Below are 15,538 nucleotides of genomic sequence, written 5' to 3'. Positions count from 1 at the left end.
AGACAATGGCACATTGGTACAAGATAGAGTAACTGATAAATGTACTAACGCTAACCCTTGCCAGTTGTATCCTGTTTTAAATTTAAATTTTCCCCAGGACTGCGAGCAGGAAGATGAGCCCAGCACGATATCGGCACTCTCTCTAGCAGCCACCATACAAGACACTCAGGTGGGCACGGCTCAACCAACAAGAGCAGTAGCAAAACCCCTTAGCGGAGGGAAAAGTGAGGTCGTGTCCACAGGTAAGTATGGTACCATACATTATGCAGAGACAATAGCACCTCACATTATAGAATCAAATCAAAATGATGTAATTGAATTAAATCCTGTCAGGGTGATTGCAGTCCCCAATGGAAGGACTGACACTCAGGGAATAACTCCCATCAGGAACATTGCCATGCATTGTCCTTGGTCCCGGGCAGAGTTAAGGTCAATTATGTCAGAATTTCCCGATCCCAGAAAAGATCTAGTCGCATGCCAGAGGTTCATTAAAGAGTTAGGTAACGCCAAATAACCCACAAACAAAGATTGACGAACAGTGCTACGGGTATGTTTACCCTCAAATATTGACCCCGCGAAATTCATAACTGATTGTAAGTTAGACGCAGAAGTACCTCTCACTGATGAATACACTCAGGAGAATGTACGGCAAATCAATCTGCAATCAGGAGTATATTTCCCTACTGTTGTCAAATGGAATAAAATCTTTTCCATAAGACAAAAGGAAGGTGAAACGGCATCCGAATATTTCCATCGAGCACTGCAGGAAATGGCTAGATACACTGGGATCGAGGACATTAATGAACATGTACATCACAGGGAGGTAGCTGTTTCTGTATTAATGGACGGGTTGAAGGAGGCACTGAGAACAAGGGTACAGACCTCTCTACCGAACTGGAGAGGTATCTCGGTGGCTGCATGGAGAGAGTCCGCGGTCGAGCATGATAGGAACATCATTAAGCACAGGGAGTTACAAGGGGAAAGGCTGATGACAGTAAGTATAGACGCACTTACAACAAAGCCACATCAGGGGTGATGCCAGCAGACCCCTGATGCTAAGTCACGTGTAGTAACATGCTATAAATGTCAAAAGGTAGGACATTACTCGAGGGAATGTAGGAATAAAGGTACACATAATGTATACCGACCCCCTAGACCAGGATATGAACCTCACGACAATGCACATACTTGGGATCAGGGGCCGCGTAGGAGGATTTACGAGCCACACGCAGGGGAAACGAGGTACCCACCAAGGAGGGACTGGCAGGCCTCCAAAAACTCACAGCTACCCCCTCACATATTATAGCTGCCAATGCGCTGCGGGAGGGTCTCCCCACACAATAGGGGTTGGGCCACACCTGTACTCTGCAGCCAGTGAAGATGATTGCTAGCCTTGGTAGTGAACCTGAGGTCGCGGTTGATGTAGCTGGTGTACCATTACCTTTTCTTGTAGATACAGGGGCGGCCAGGTCAGTGTTAAATTCGACAGTAGGTATAAAAACCACGGGGAAAACAATTTTGGCAATGGGAGTAACAGGAACAGTGCAACAATACCCTTTGAGTAGACCGGCAGAGGTTACGATAGGGCCCTTGCAGACAAAACATTCTTTTCTGTTGGCTGCATCGGCTCCGACTAATCTACTCGGCAGAGATTTATTGTGTAAAATGCGGTGTGTCATATATTGTACTCCTGAAGGTGTCTTCTTGGATATACCTGAGAACCACGTTCAAGAAGTGCATAATATATTAGACACCCCTCAAAGGCTAATGTCGCATTCTGCTGTTATAGACAAGTGTCCATCAAAGGCAGAGGAAATTATCTCACAAATACCGGGTTCCCTTTGGACCAAAGATGGACAAGACACTGGATTAATGGCGAATGTAGCTCCAGTAGTAGTACAAGTAAAAGATGGTAGGATAGCTCCAAAAATCCCTCCGTATCCTCTGAAGCCAGAGGTAGAATTAGGAGTGTACCCCGTCATAGAGCGGTTACTACAACAGGGCATCCTAGTCAGGACGTCCAGCACTGCTAATAGTCCCTTCTTCCCTGTGAAAAAGAGTGGGGGGAGGGGTTACAGGCTAGTGCAGGATCTAAGGGGGATAAACAAGATAGTCGAGAGCCAATTCCCCATAGTGCCCAATCCAGCTGTCATCCTTATGCAAATTCCTTCTACTGCAACAGTTTTCAGTGTCATCGACCTCTGTTCTGCCTTCTTTTCTGTCCCTCTGCACCCTGACAGCCAATACCTCTTCGCTTTTACATACAGGGGAGTACAGTACACCTGGACTCGTCTCCCCCAAGGTTTCATTGACAGCCCGAGTATCTTCTCCCAGGCCTTGCATGACTGTTTACAATCCTTTCAACCTGAGAGTGGATCAGTGCTAATACAGTATGTCGATGACTTATTGTTGTGTTCAGACTCACTCGAATCGTCCTTCAAAGACACGAAACAGCTTCTGTTTCATCTTTCCCAAACGGGACACAAGGTTTCAAAGGATAAGTTGCAGTTGTGCCAGACCAGGGTAAAATATTTGGGACATTGCTTGACTCAAGGACTTAGACACCTCACCGCTGATAGAATACAGGCGATTCGCGACATGACTGCCACAAACTCAGCAACAGATCCGCACTTTCCTTGGAATGTGTGGGTACTGCCGAAACTGGATCCCAGGGTTCTCTATACTGGCTTTACCTTTGCAAGAAATGGTCTCTTCGAACAAACCAGAGCGGATCTCGCACACAGATGAGTCCGAACTGGCATTTGAGAGACTCAAACAGTGCCTATCACAGGCACCTGCATTAGGCATGCCAGATTATGAGAAGCCCTTCGAATTGTATGGCACGGAAAGTGCTGGGTGTGCGACAGGTGTCTTAACACAGAGACATGGTGATGCCAGCAGACCGGTAGCATACTACAGTGCACAGTTGGACACCATAGCGCGGTCTCTCCCCACATGCTTGCGAAGTGTTGCAGCGATAGCTTTGCTAGTAAGTAAAAGCGAGGACGTAGTGTTAGGACACAACCTGACCATCCATAGACCTCATGCAGTATCAGCCTTACTAAACTCCGCCCAAACCAGACATGTCTCATCCGCTCGGTTTACAAAGTGGGAATTATCACTGATGGCCCCTGTAAACATCACCATTAAGAGATGCAGCTCACTAAATCCTGCAACTTACTTGCCAAGTGTGCCTGGACAGGCACAAAGGGTGGAGGATGAGAATGATGGTGAAGGAGGATTTAGTGCAGACACTGATACGCATGATTGTATGGAATACCTGAATCAGACTTTCACTGCGAGACCTGACATCAGTGACAACCCACTGGAAGGAGTAGACTTTACCTTCTACACTGACGGTAGTTGCCACAGACAGACAGAATCGGGAGACTTGTGTACTGGATATGCAGTTGTAGATGACAGAGGTATCATAGAAGCTGAACCCCTGGGCCCACCACACTCAGCACAAGTTGCTGAGTTGGTCGCCCTAACCAGAGCGTGTGAATTGGCCAAGGGTAAGTCAGCTAATATTTACACAGATTCTAGGTATGCCTTTTGGAGTGGTGCATGATTTCGGGGGGCCTTGTGGCGCCTCAGAAATTTCATGACGGCAGCTGGCACACCTGTAGCGCATGCGTCCCACATAAAAAGGCTTCTAACAGCGATACAGGAACCAGGCAGAGTGGCTGTTATCAAGTGTAAAGCACATACTTACAACCAAGACCCAATTTCAATTGGTAACAGCCGGGCAGACGAAGCTGCTAAATCAGCAGCCAGCACCCTCATACAAACGAACATCACATCACTGATGACATTTAACACGATCAACACACAACAATTAATCGAAATGCTAAATTTGTGTTCCCTACAGGAAAAGGCGGTCTGGAGGTCAAAGGGGTATGGCCAGGAGTCCTCAGGACTTTAGACAGGTGGACACGGTAAGCCATTTGCCCCCAGAGCATATCTTCCAAGTCTAGCTGAGGCGGCACACGGTCTAACTCATCCGGGCAAAGAGGGTATGTGTAAGCTGGTGAGAGCCTACTGGTGTGCGCCAGGATTCTCTTCGCATGCAGTTAAAAGAGCAATGACATGTTTTACTTGCTTGAGGAAGAATATTGGTAAGTCAATACCAACAGAGCCATCCCATATCCCCCCGACAGACGGACCTTTTCAGGTAATACAAATCGATTTCATGCAGTTACCACCCTGTAGAAATTTAAAATATGCGTTAGTTTGTATTGAAGTATTTTCTAATTAGGTAGAAGCGTTCCCTGCTGCCACAAATACTGCTACGTTCACTGCAAAGAAAATTGTGCAGGAATTTGTGTGTAGATATGGTATCCCTAGAATAATTGAAAGCGATAGGGGTACTCATTTTACAGGTGAAGTCTTTCAGGTCATGTGCAAACTGATGGGAATTAATAGCAAGCTGCATGCTCCGTACCGACCACAGGCGAGTGCGAAGGTGGAGAGAATGAACAGCACTATTAAGAACAAGCTGAGCAAAGTGATGGCTGAAACTGGATTGTTGTGGCCAGAAGCTTTGCCACTAGTGTTGTACAGTATCAGAACCACCCCCAGGTCTCCCCTTAACCTATCACCTTTTGAAATTCTTTTTGGTCGACAACCTCATGTAATGATATACCCCCAGGATGATTTGAAATGTAATAACGAAGTGACTGTGAGATATTTGGTTGGGATGAGCCATCAGCTGAGAAATCAACAAAGAAATTTAAAGCTGGTGATTCCTGACCTACTGAACAGTAATTGTCATGACATTGAACCTGGGGATTATGTAATGATTCGAAATTTCTTACGCTCAGGTTGCCTCATAGACAGGTGGGAAGGACCATACCAAGTCTTGCTAACCAGCATGACAGCATTGAAGGTCGCCGAGAGAGAGACTTGGGTCCACCCGTCCCACTGCAAGAAGGTCGCTGACCCGGAGAGAACTCGTGACAAAGAGCAGAGTGTAGAGAACCTCGTATCACTGGAGTCTGTTTCGGGAAGGTTGAGAGGCAGGACTGTTGAAGGGCATCAGAGCACAGATCTAGAACGGTTGTTGTATCATTTTCTTTTCTCTATCGTCCTAGTGGATGCTGGGGTTCCTGAAAGGACCATGGGGAATAGCGGCTCCGCAGGAGACAGGGCACAAAAAGTAAAGCTTTTCCGATCAGGTGGTGTGCACTGGCTCCTCCCCCTATGACCCTCCTCCAGACTCCAGTTAGATTTTTGTGCCCGGCCGAGAAGGGTGCAATCTAGGTGGCTCTCCTAAAGAGCTGCTTAGAGAAAGTTTAGCTAGGTTTTTTATGTTACAGTGATTCCTGCTGGCAACAGGATCACTGCAGCGAGGGACTGAGGGGAGAAGGAGTCAACTCACCTGCGTGCAGGATGGATTGGCTTCTTGGCTACTGGACATCAAGCTCCAGAGGGACGATCACAGGTACAGCCTGGATGGTCACCGGAGCCGCGCCGCCGGCCCCCTTGCAGATGCTGAAGACAGAAGAGGTCCAGAATCGGCGGCTGAAGACTCCTGCAGTCTTCTAAAGGTAGCGCACAGCACTGCAGCTGTGCGCCATTTTCCTCTCAGCACACTTCACACGGCAGTCACTGAGGGTGCAGGGCGCTGGGAGGGGGGCGCCCTGGGAGGCAAAATGAGTACCTATAAAGGCTAAAAATACCTCACATATAGCCCTAGAGGCTATATGGAGATATTTAACCCCTGCCTGATTTCTCAAAATAGCGGGAGACGAGCCCGCCGGAAAAGGGGCGGGGCCTATCTCCTCAGCACACGGCGCCATTTCCTCTCACAGCTCCGCTGGTCAGGACGGCTCCCAGGTCTCTCCCCTGCACTGCACTACAGAAACAGGGTAAAACAGAGAGGGGGGGCAAATTTATGGCGATATTTTTATATAACAAAGCAGCTATAGGGGAGCACTTATTATAAGGCTATCCCTGATATATATATAGCGCTTTTGGTGTGTGCTGGCAAACTCTCCCTCTGTCTCCCCAAAGGGCTAGTGGGTCCTGTCTTCATTAGGAGCATTCCCTGTGTGTCTGCTGTGTGTCGGTACGTGTGTGTCGACATGTATGAGGACGATATTGGTGTGGAGGCGGAGCAATTGCCAAATATGGGGATGTCACCTCCTAGGGGGTCGACACCAGAATGGATGCCTTTATTTATGGAACTACGGGATAGTGTCAACACGCTAAAGCAGTCGTTTGACGACATGAGACGGCCGGACAATCAATTAGTGCCTGTCCAGGCGACTCAAACACCGTCAGGGGCTGTGAAACGCCCTTTGCCTCAGTCGGTCGACACAGACCCAGACACAGGCGATGACTCCAGTGGTGACGGTGACGAATCAACCGTATTTTCCAGTAGGGCCACACGTTATATGATTTTGGCAATGAAGGAGGCGTTACATTTAGCTGATACTACAGGTACCACTAAACAGGGTATTATGTGGGGTATGAAAAAACTACCTATAGTTTTTCCTGAATCAGAAGAACTAAATGACGTGTGTAATGAAGCGTGGGTTGCCCCTGATAAAAAGCTGATAATTTCAAAGAAATTATTGGCATTATACCCTTTCCCGCCAGAGGTTAGGGAGCGCTGGGAAACACCTCCTAGGGTGGACAAGGCGCTAACACGCTTATCTAAACAAGTGGCGTTACCCTCTCCTGAGACGGCCGCACTTAAAGATCCATCAGATAGGAGGATGGAAAATATCCAAAAAAGTATATACACACATGCAGGTGTTATACTACGACCAGCTGTAGCAACTGCCTGGATGGGCAGTGCGGGGGTAGTTTGGTCAGAATCCCTGATTGAAAATATTGATACCCTGGACAGGGACAATATTTTACTGTCGTTAGAACAAATAAAGGATGCATTTCTTTATATGCGTGATGCACAGAGGGATATATGCACACTGGCATCACGGGTAAGTGCTATGTCCATTTCGGCCAGAAGAGCTTTATGGACGCGACAGTGGACAGGCGATGCGGATTCAAAACGGCATATGGAAGTTTTGCCGTATAAGGGGGAGGAGTTATTTGGAGTCGGTCTATCAGATTTGGTGGCCACGGCTACAGCCGGGAAATCCACCTTTCTACCTCAAGTCACTCCCCAACAGAAAAAGGCACCGACTTTTCAACCGCAGCCCTTTCGTTCCTTTAAAAATAAGAGAGCAAAGGGCTATTCATATTTGCCACGAGGCAAAGGTCGAGGGAAGAGACAGCAACACGCAGCTCCTTCCCAGGATCAGAAGCCCTCCCCGGCTTCTACAAAAGCCTCAGCATGACGCTGGGGCTTCTCAAGCGGACTCGGGGACGGTGGGCGGTCGTCTCAAAAATTACAGCGCGCAGTGGGCTCACTCGCAAGTAGATCCCTGGATCCTGCAGATAATATCTCAGGGATACAGGTTGGAATTAGAGACAGATCCACCTCGCCGTTTCCTGAGGTCTGCTTTACCAACGTCCCCCTCCGAAAGGGAGACGGTGTTGGAAGCCATTCACAAGCTGTACTCTCAGCAGGTGATAGTCAAGGTACCTCTTCTGCAACAAGGGAAGGGGTATTATTCCACTCTTTTTGTGGTACCGAAGCCGGATGGCTCGGTAAGGCCTATTCTAAATCTGAAGTCCTTGAACCTGTACATAAAGAAGTTCAAGTTCAAAATGGAGTCACTCAGAGCAGTGATAGCGAACCTGGAAGAGGGGGACTTTATGGTATCCTTGGACATCAAGGATGCGTATCTCCACGTTCCAATTTACCCCTCACACCAGGGGTACCTCAGGTTCGTTGTACAAAACTGTCACTATCAGTTTCAGACGCTGCCGTTCGGATTGTCCACGGCACCTCGGATCTTTACAAAGGTAATGGCCGAGATGATGATTCTTCTTCGAAGAAAAGGCGTATTAATTATCCCATACTTGGACGATCTCCTAATAAGGGCGAGGTCCAGAGAACAGCTAGAGATGGGATTAGCACTGTCTCAAGAAGTGCTAAAACAGCACGGGTGGATTCTGAATATTCCAAAATCCCAGTTAATGCCGACAACTCGTCTGCTGTTCCTAGGGATGATTCTGGACACGGTTCAGAAAAAGGTTTTTCTCCCGGAGGAAAAAGCCAAGGAGTTATCCGAGCTTGTCAGGAACCTCCTAAAACCAGGAAAGGTGTCTGTACATCAATGCACAAGAGTCCTGGGAAAAATGGTGGCTTCTTACGAAGCGATTCCATTCGGCAGATTCCACACAAGAATTTTCCAAAGGGATCTGTTGGACAAATGGTCAGGGTCGCATCTTCAGATGCACCTACGGATAACCCTGTCTCCAAGGACAAGGGTGTCTCTTCTGTGGTGGTTGCAGAGTGCTCATCTATTGGAGGGCCGCAGATTCGGCATACAGGATTGGATCCTGGTGACCACGGACGCCAGCCTGAGAGGCTGGGGAGCAGTCACACAAGGAAGAAACTTCCAGGGAGTATGGACGAGCCTGGAAACGTCTCTTCACATAAACATTCTGGAACTAAGAGCAATATACAATGCTCTAAACCAGGCAGAACCTCTGCTTCAGGGAAAACCGGTATTGATCCAGTCGGACAACATCACGGCAGTCGCCCATGTGAACAGACAGGGCGGCACAAGAAGCAGGAGGGCAATGGCAGAAGCTGCAAGGATTCTTCGCTGGGCAGAGAATCATGTGATAGCACTGTCAGCAGTGTTCATCCCGGGAGTGGACAACTGGGAAGCAGACTTCCTCAGCAGACACGATCTTCACCCGGGAGAGTGGGGACTTCATCCAGAAGTCTTCCACATGCTGGTAACCCGTTGGGAAAGACCAATGGTGGACATGATGGCGTCTCGCCTCAACAAAAAACTGGACAGGTATTGCGCCAGGTCAAGAGATCCGCAGGCAATAGCTGTGGACGCGCTGGTAACGCCTTGGGTGTACCAGTCGGTGTATGTGTTTCCTCCTCTGCCTCTCATACCAAAAGTATTGAGAATTATACGGCAAAGAGGCGTAAGAACGATACTAGTGGTTCCGGATTGGCCAAGGAGGACTTGGTACCCGGAACTTCAAGAGATGATCACGGAAGATCCGTGGCCTCTACCTCTAAGGAGGGACTTGCTTCAGCAGGGTCCCTGTCTGTTTCAAGACTTACCGCGGCTGCGTTTGACGGCATGGCGGTTGAACGCCGGATCCTAAAGGAAAGAGGCATGCCGGAAGAAGTCATTCCTACTTTGATTAAAGCAAGGAAGGAAGTAACCGTGCAACATTATCACCGAATTTGGCGAAAATATGTTGCGTGGTGCGAAGATCGGAGTGCTCCGACGGAGGAATTTCAACTGGGTCGATTCCTACATTTCCTGCAATCAGGATTGTCAATGGGTCTCAAATTGGGATCTATTAAGGTTCAAATTTCGGCCCTGTCGATTTTCTTTCAAAAAGAATTGGCTTCAGTCCCTGAAGTCCAGACCTTTGTTAAGGGAGTGCTGCATATACAGCCTCCTGTGGTGCCTCCAGTGGCACCGTGGGATCTAAATGTGGTTTTGGACTTCCTAAAATCTCATTGGTTTGAACCACTAAAAAAGGTGGATTTGAAATATCTCACATGGAAAGTGACCATGCTTCTAGCCCTGGCTTCTGCCAGGAGAGTGTCAGAATTGGCAGCTTTATCTTACAAAAGCCCATATCTGATTTTCCATTCGGACAGGGCAGAACTGCGGACTCGTCCGCATTTTCTCCCTAAGGTGGTGTCAGCATTTCATCTGAACCAGCCTATTGTAGTGCCTGCGGCTACAAGTGACTTGGAGGACTCCAAGTTACTGGACGTTGTCAGAGCATTAAAAATATATATTGCAAGGACAGCTGGAGTCAGAAAATCTGACTCGTTGTTTATATTGTATGCACCCAACAAGATGGGTGCTCCTGCGTCTAAGCAGACGATTGCTCGTTGGATCTGTAGCACAATCCAACTTGCACATTCTGTGGCAGGCTTGCCACAGCCTAAATCTGTAAAGGCCCACTCCACAAGGAAGGTGGGCTCATCTTGGGCGGCTGCCCGAGGGGTCTCGGCATTACAACTTTGCCGAGCAGCTACGTGGTCAGGGGAGAACACGTTTGTAAAATTTTACAAATTTGATACTCTGGCTAAGGAGGACCTGGAGTTCTCTCATTCGGTGCTGCAGAGTCATCCGCACTCTCCCGCCCGTTTGGGAGCTTTGGTATAATCCCCATGGTCCTTTCAGGAACCCCAGCATCCACTAGGACGATAGAGAAAATAAGATTTTACTTACCGATAAATCTATTTCTCGGAGTCCGTAGTGGATGCTGGGCGCCCATCCCAAGTGCGGATTATCTGCATAAGTTGTACATAGTTATTGTTAACTAATTCGGGTTATTGTTGAAGGAAGCCATCTTTCAGAGGCTCCGCTGTTATCATACTGTTAACTGGGTTTAGATCACAAGTTGTACGGTGTGATTGGTGTGGCTGGTATGAGTCTTACCCGGGATTCAAAATCCTCCCTTATTGTGTACGCTCGTCCGGGCACAGTACCTAACTGGAGTCTGGAGGAGGGTCATAGGGGGAGGAGCCAGTGCACACCACCTGATCGGAAAAGCTTTACTTTTTGTGCCCTGTCTCCTGCGGAGCCGCTATTCCCCATGGTCCTTTCAGGAACCCCAGCATCCACTACGGACTCCGAGAAATAGATTTATCGGTAAGTAAAATCTTATTTTTTTTCACCTCCCCCTGCATTTTCCTTTCTTTTCTCCTTCTTATTTTCCTCCTTTCCCCAAACGAAATGGATCGATTACAAGAGACTGCGTTTCGGGTTCTGTTAGTAATTCTGGTTTTAATCAGGACAGTTTGTTTTGGTGAGGGCCCCAGAGAGGTCGAGCAGGGATCTGGAATGGTTTCTGATGACGAGTATGAATTTGTAGGATCTCAGGAGCGGCACATCGCTCAAGTAAAGGCTAGCATCAGTAAGCGCTCTGGTAGTCAGGGAGCTCGGAGGCACTGTGAGGGGTTATTGTCTGAAGAAAATTGTATCTGCAGGAATTGTGAAAATATAGTCGAGGATGGGTGCATCCAGAGATGTCAGTCCAACCTTAATATCAACATGGACCGTCATCCGTTGAGTGATTACCACTCACTAGTGGGTAAGGTCTTAAACCAGACAGAATGCTGGGTGTGCTCACAAGTACCTCAAGGTCAGAGCAAGTCAGGATTGGTACCATACCCTTTAGCAATAGATGAGGTACTCGAATTACGGGGTGGGAGACCGGTGGACAAGAAATTCAATATTTCTAGGCCCCCTAGTTTGAAGCTCCACCAGTATCATGTAGATAGGTCCTTATTGTGCTTTAATATTTCCAATTACCTAAAACCAGGAAATTGGGAAGTGACGTGGAACAACCAGACAATGACCTTTTCACACAGAGCTGATAGGATACCCATAGACTCTGAACTTGTACGCCAAATAGCCAAAAGTGGGAGGTATTATCGGTATAGGTATACTCGTGGAAGCAAGACCATGTGGGTTGGAAAAGTATCGCCAGGGTATTGTGCCCATATCATCCAGCCTGATACTTGTACTGAGCAGATGGGAGAACTATGGATTGGTTTCTTTACTTGGAAAGTTTGTAATATGGTGATGTCATACTTTGTCCCCTATGTTCTCCCAGATGATGCCTATTTCATATGTGGGAGGAAGGCGTACAAGTGGCTTGCCCCGAGCTCAGAGGGATTGTGTTATATTGGGAGAGTACGGCCAGAGGTCATGACCATAACCCATGATGAGATGAAAGATGTTCACCGCAGTGCTCAGGCTCCTTATACTCATACTCACTATGAACACAACATCAAGAGACACCTCATAGATAGGGCAGAGCACGCAGCCTCTGATTTGATCCACAAATCCACCGGGATTCAGTTCCTTCGCACATTAGACATCACCCGTACAGCCAGAGGAACTATAAATTATAGGTATATCCATGCGCTAGCAAACTTGATAGATAATATCACTGAGATGTATGACGACACCTTCAGGTATACGGGAAGGGAGTTACAAGCCTACAAGAAGGAACTGATCCAGCACAGGATGGTCCTTAATTATGTCACAGCCGTGACAGGTGGGTACTGTGTTACTCTGGCAACTCAATATGGTGTGAAGTGCTGTACATATATCACGAACAGCACTGACGACCCCACTGAGATCATCGATCAAAAGATGGACGATATCTTGCAGTTGAAGTGGGAGTTCAGGAGGAAACACAACCTTACCTTAGCGTTTGTGAGTAATGAACTGACCGTCTGGGTCTCATGGTTGAACCCACGCAATTGGTTCTCAGGTTTAGGAGAGTGGGCTCAAAATGTCATCATGAGTGTAGGGAAGTTTCTCCTTTGTATCCTGGGAGTCGTCATAATTTTTGGTTTGATATTTAGGTGTGTTCGAATTCTGACGCGGCGCAAGCACGGCACAAAATTGATGAGTCTAAGGAGCAAGGGTACTGTTACAGCAGCAGATTTAATTTATGACCCATCCATAGAGACAGTAATATGATAAGGATTGCAAATGAATTTCATGGCCTGTTTCGTTCACCTGTTTTTCTTTTGTCTCCCCCTCTGCCCAGATACATCCATCCGGAAAAAGACATCAGCATTTTCCAAAATGTTTATGTAAATGTATTTTTATATATGTGTCTTATCTTCATCTCTGCAACCTTCAGTTAATGGCACACATAGTCGACAGGTGATATCCACATATACTAGCACTCACATATGTTTCCCCCTTCATGGATCATCAACTAAATGTGCACCCCATTTGTTGGAACAAGAAGCCGAAAAGAGCTCGGTAGTGTTTGTTGGCCCACTTACAGACCCTTAATACGGGATAAGAAGGATTTAATGTATGCATCGCAGTACCTCGAAGCTTATTTAGAACATATACGGCACGATGATACATGCCTCTCAGACATGGATTCATACATACATGCTTTTTATTATCCCACAAGGTCATACATTTCCCACCTACAACTCTCCCCGATCATCACAGCTTCTGTATATATTGTATAGATATTTTTGTGTTTAGTGATTAGATAGTGGCAGTTATTGGTGACTGCCAAAGGGTGGACTGTCAAAGTCGAAAAATATTGCAGTACATACATTACGTACAAACTACACACAGATGGCCTCCGTGCGTGTACTTGCTCTGCCGTGCGTGTACTTGCTCTGCCGTGCGTGCGCATATTCGCAATTTGCATATGGTCGCTCCCGCGGACCTGCGTATTAGCGCGTGGTATGAGTATTTACGGTAGAGTTTGTGAACGCATGGAAAAGCCATCAAAACACATTACATATTTAATCCAAATAGTGCACGTTTTACACATAGCCTCCCTGCACCACAGCAGCAAGTTACAGCAGTTTAAATGGTTTCAGAACAAAGGGATTCACCTTTACAGGATAGGAGGGGGACAGAACAAGGTTATAAGGTGGTGTTTGGTATCCAGCTGTAGGGTATTTTAAGGGTAATATTCCGGTGTTGGTTTGAGGAAGATCGCATGTTCCTGCGGATAGTTATGTGCAGGAGCACAATATAGATATAAACTGTATTTTACTGTATGTATGCGGCGGGAATGCAGAGGAGACCACCCCCAAGAGCAGTTGGAACAGACATCGCCCACCTATTCAAACCGACCTATGACCTCTCCTGTACTGTAAATGACCATCCCTGTGTCCAATGGACAAAGAGATTACAGTATCCATTGTGTTAAGTTTTGGAAGAATTGTATAAAGAGAGCCTGCTGCAGGCCTGGTCTGACACAAGACTCACAAAGTTATCTATCAGATGACCGAGGACCAGATCTGGGTAGCGCGGCGAATCCACTCACGTATGTACCATTGATTGTAGCCATTATTCTGTTGTATTGTTTGTATTGTAACCCCCTTTCAGCAATAATACGCTGTGGTGTCGGAACCCAGGGGCAGATGTATTAACCTGGAGAAGGCATAAGGAAGTGATAAACCAGTGATATGTGCAAGGTGATAAACACACCAGCCAATCAGCTCCAATATGTAAATTAACAGTTAGGATCTGATTGGCTGCTGCCTTTATCACCTTGCACATATCACTGGTTTATCACTTCCTTATGCCTTCTCCAGGTTAATACATCTGCCCCCCAGTGGTTTAACTACAGACTGGTGTCGTGTGTTCCTTTCCCTGCTAAGGTTTGAAGTGTATTAGTATCGCATTGCATTGCTGTATAAGGTTTAAAGTGTATTCATTGGGTGTGTACATGCTGTGTGTACTTTGTACCATCAGCGTGGCGTTTGTACGCAAAGTCCGTACATGGTACGGGACTCTGCACGCTAACAGCGTAAAAGGTGCGTAGAGTGTGTATTAAGTTTAGCGGCCGCAGCGGCTCCATGGTAAAGTGTATTTAAAGTGTGTATAAGGTATAGCTTTTCATTCCTGTTGATAAATCAGCATTATCAACGTGGCGCTGCAGTTCCTCCAATCGGACTGGTTTGAACAGTTACAGGAGGTGGACGTAAAATATCTTGCGTGGAAGACCGTCACACTGTTGGTCTTGGCTTCAGCAAGACGTGTGTCGGAGTTGGGGGCTTTGTCTCATAAAAGTACCTATTTAATTTTCCATGAGGATAGAGCTGAACTCAGAACTCGTCAGCAATTTCTTCCTAAAGTGGTGTCTGCGTTTCACATCAACCAACCTATTGTGGTTCCGGTTGTCACCGACACCTCTGCTACTTCAAAGTCTTTGGATGTTGTGAGGGCTTTGGAGGTGTATGTGAAGTGAACAACTCGTCACAGAAAAACGGACTCGCTGTTTGTTCTTTATGATCCCAATAAGAGTGGGTGTCCTGCTTCAAAGCAGACAATTGCACGCTGGATCAGACTTACTATCCAGCATGCTTATTCCATGGCAGGTTTGCCATGTCCAAAATCAGTACAGGCCCACTCTACTAGGTGGTGGGTTCTTCCTGGGCGGCTGCACGGGGTGTCCGGCTTTACAGCTCTGCCGAGCGGCTACTTGGTCAGGTTCGAACACGTTTGCTAAATTCTGCAAGTTCGATACTTTGACTAAACTGAAGGTGCTCAGAGGCCAATCAGTTCTGCAGGAACCTCAGCACTCTCCCATCCGGGTTGGGAGCTTTGGTACATCCCCATGGTACTAAATGGCCTCAGTATCCTCTAAGACTTAAGAGAAAATAGGATTTTAATTACCTACCGGTAAATCCTTATCTCGTAGTCCGTAGAGGATACTGGGCACCCGCCAATGTCTTCCTGCAATGTTACTTGGCTAAGTAATGTTGGTTCAGCTGTTGCTGTTCCTGTTTCAAGTTTGGTTAACTTAGCTTTCCTCTTGTTGTGTGTGCTGGTTCGGAATCTGACCACTATCCTTATCTATCCTTCTCTCAGAGTATGTCCGTCTCCTCGGGCACAGTTTCCTAGACTGAGTCTGGCAAGAGGGGCATAGAGGAGGAGCCAGCCCACACTATCAAATTCTTAAA

General features: G+C 47.1%; 1 protein-coding gene across 1 annotated transcript in view; it reads left to right on the top strand.

Annotated features, from left to right (window-relative positions):
• IMPA2 (inositol monophosphatase 2) overlaps positions 1 to 15,538 on the top strand; it is a 112,867-nt gene that overhangs the window by 74,727 nt on the left and 22,602 nt on the right. The window lies entirely within an intron of this gene.

The sequence above is a fragment of the Pseudophryne corroboree genome, chromosome 5 (assembly GCF_028390025.1).
Source record: "Pseudophryne corroboree isolate aPseCor3 chromosome 5, aPseCor3.hap2, whole genome shotgun sequence".
NCBI lineage: Eukaryota > Metazoa > Chordata > Amphibia > Anura > Myobatrachidae > Pseudophryne > Pseudophryne corroboree.
This window is presented reverse-complemented; position numbering and strand designations above follow the sequence as displayed.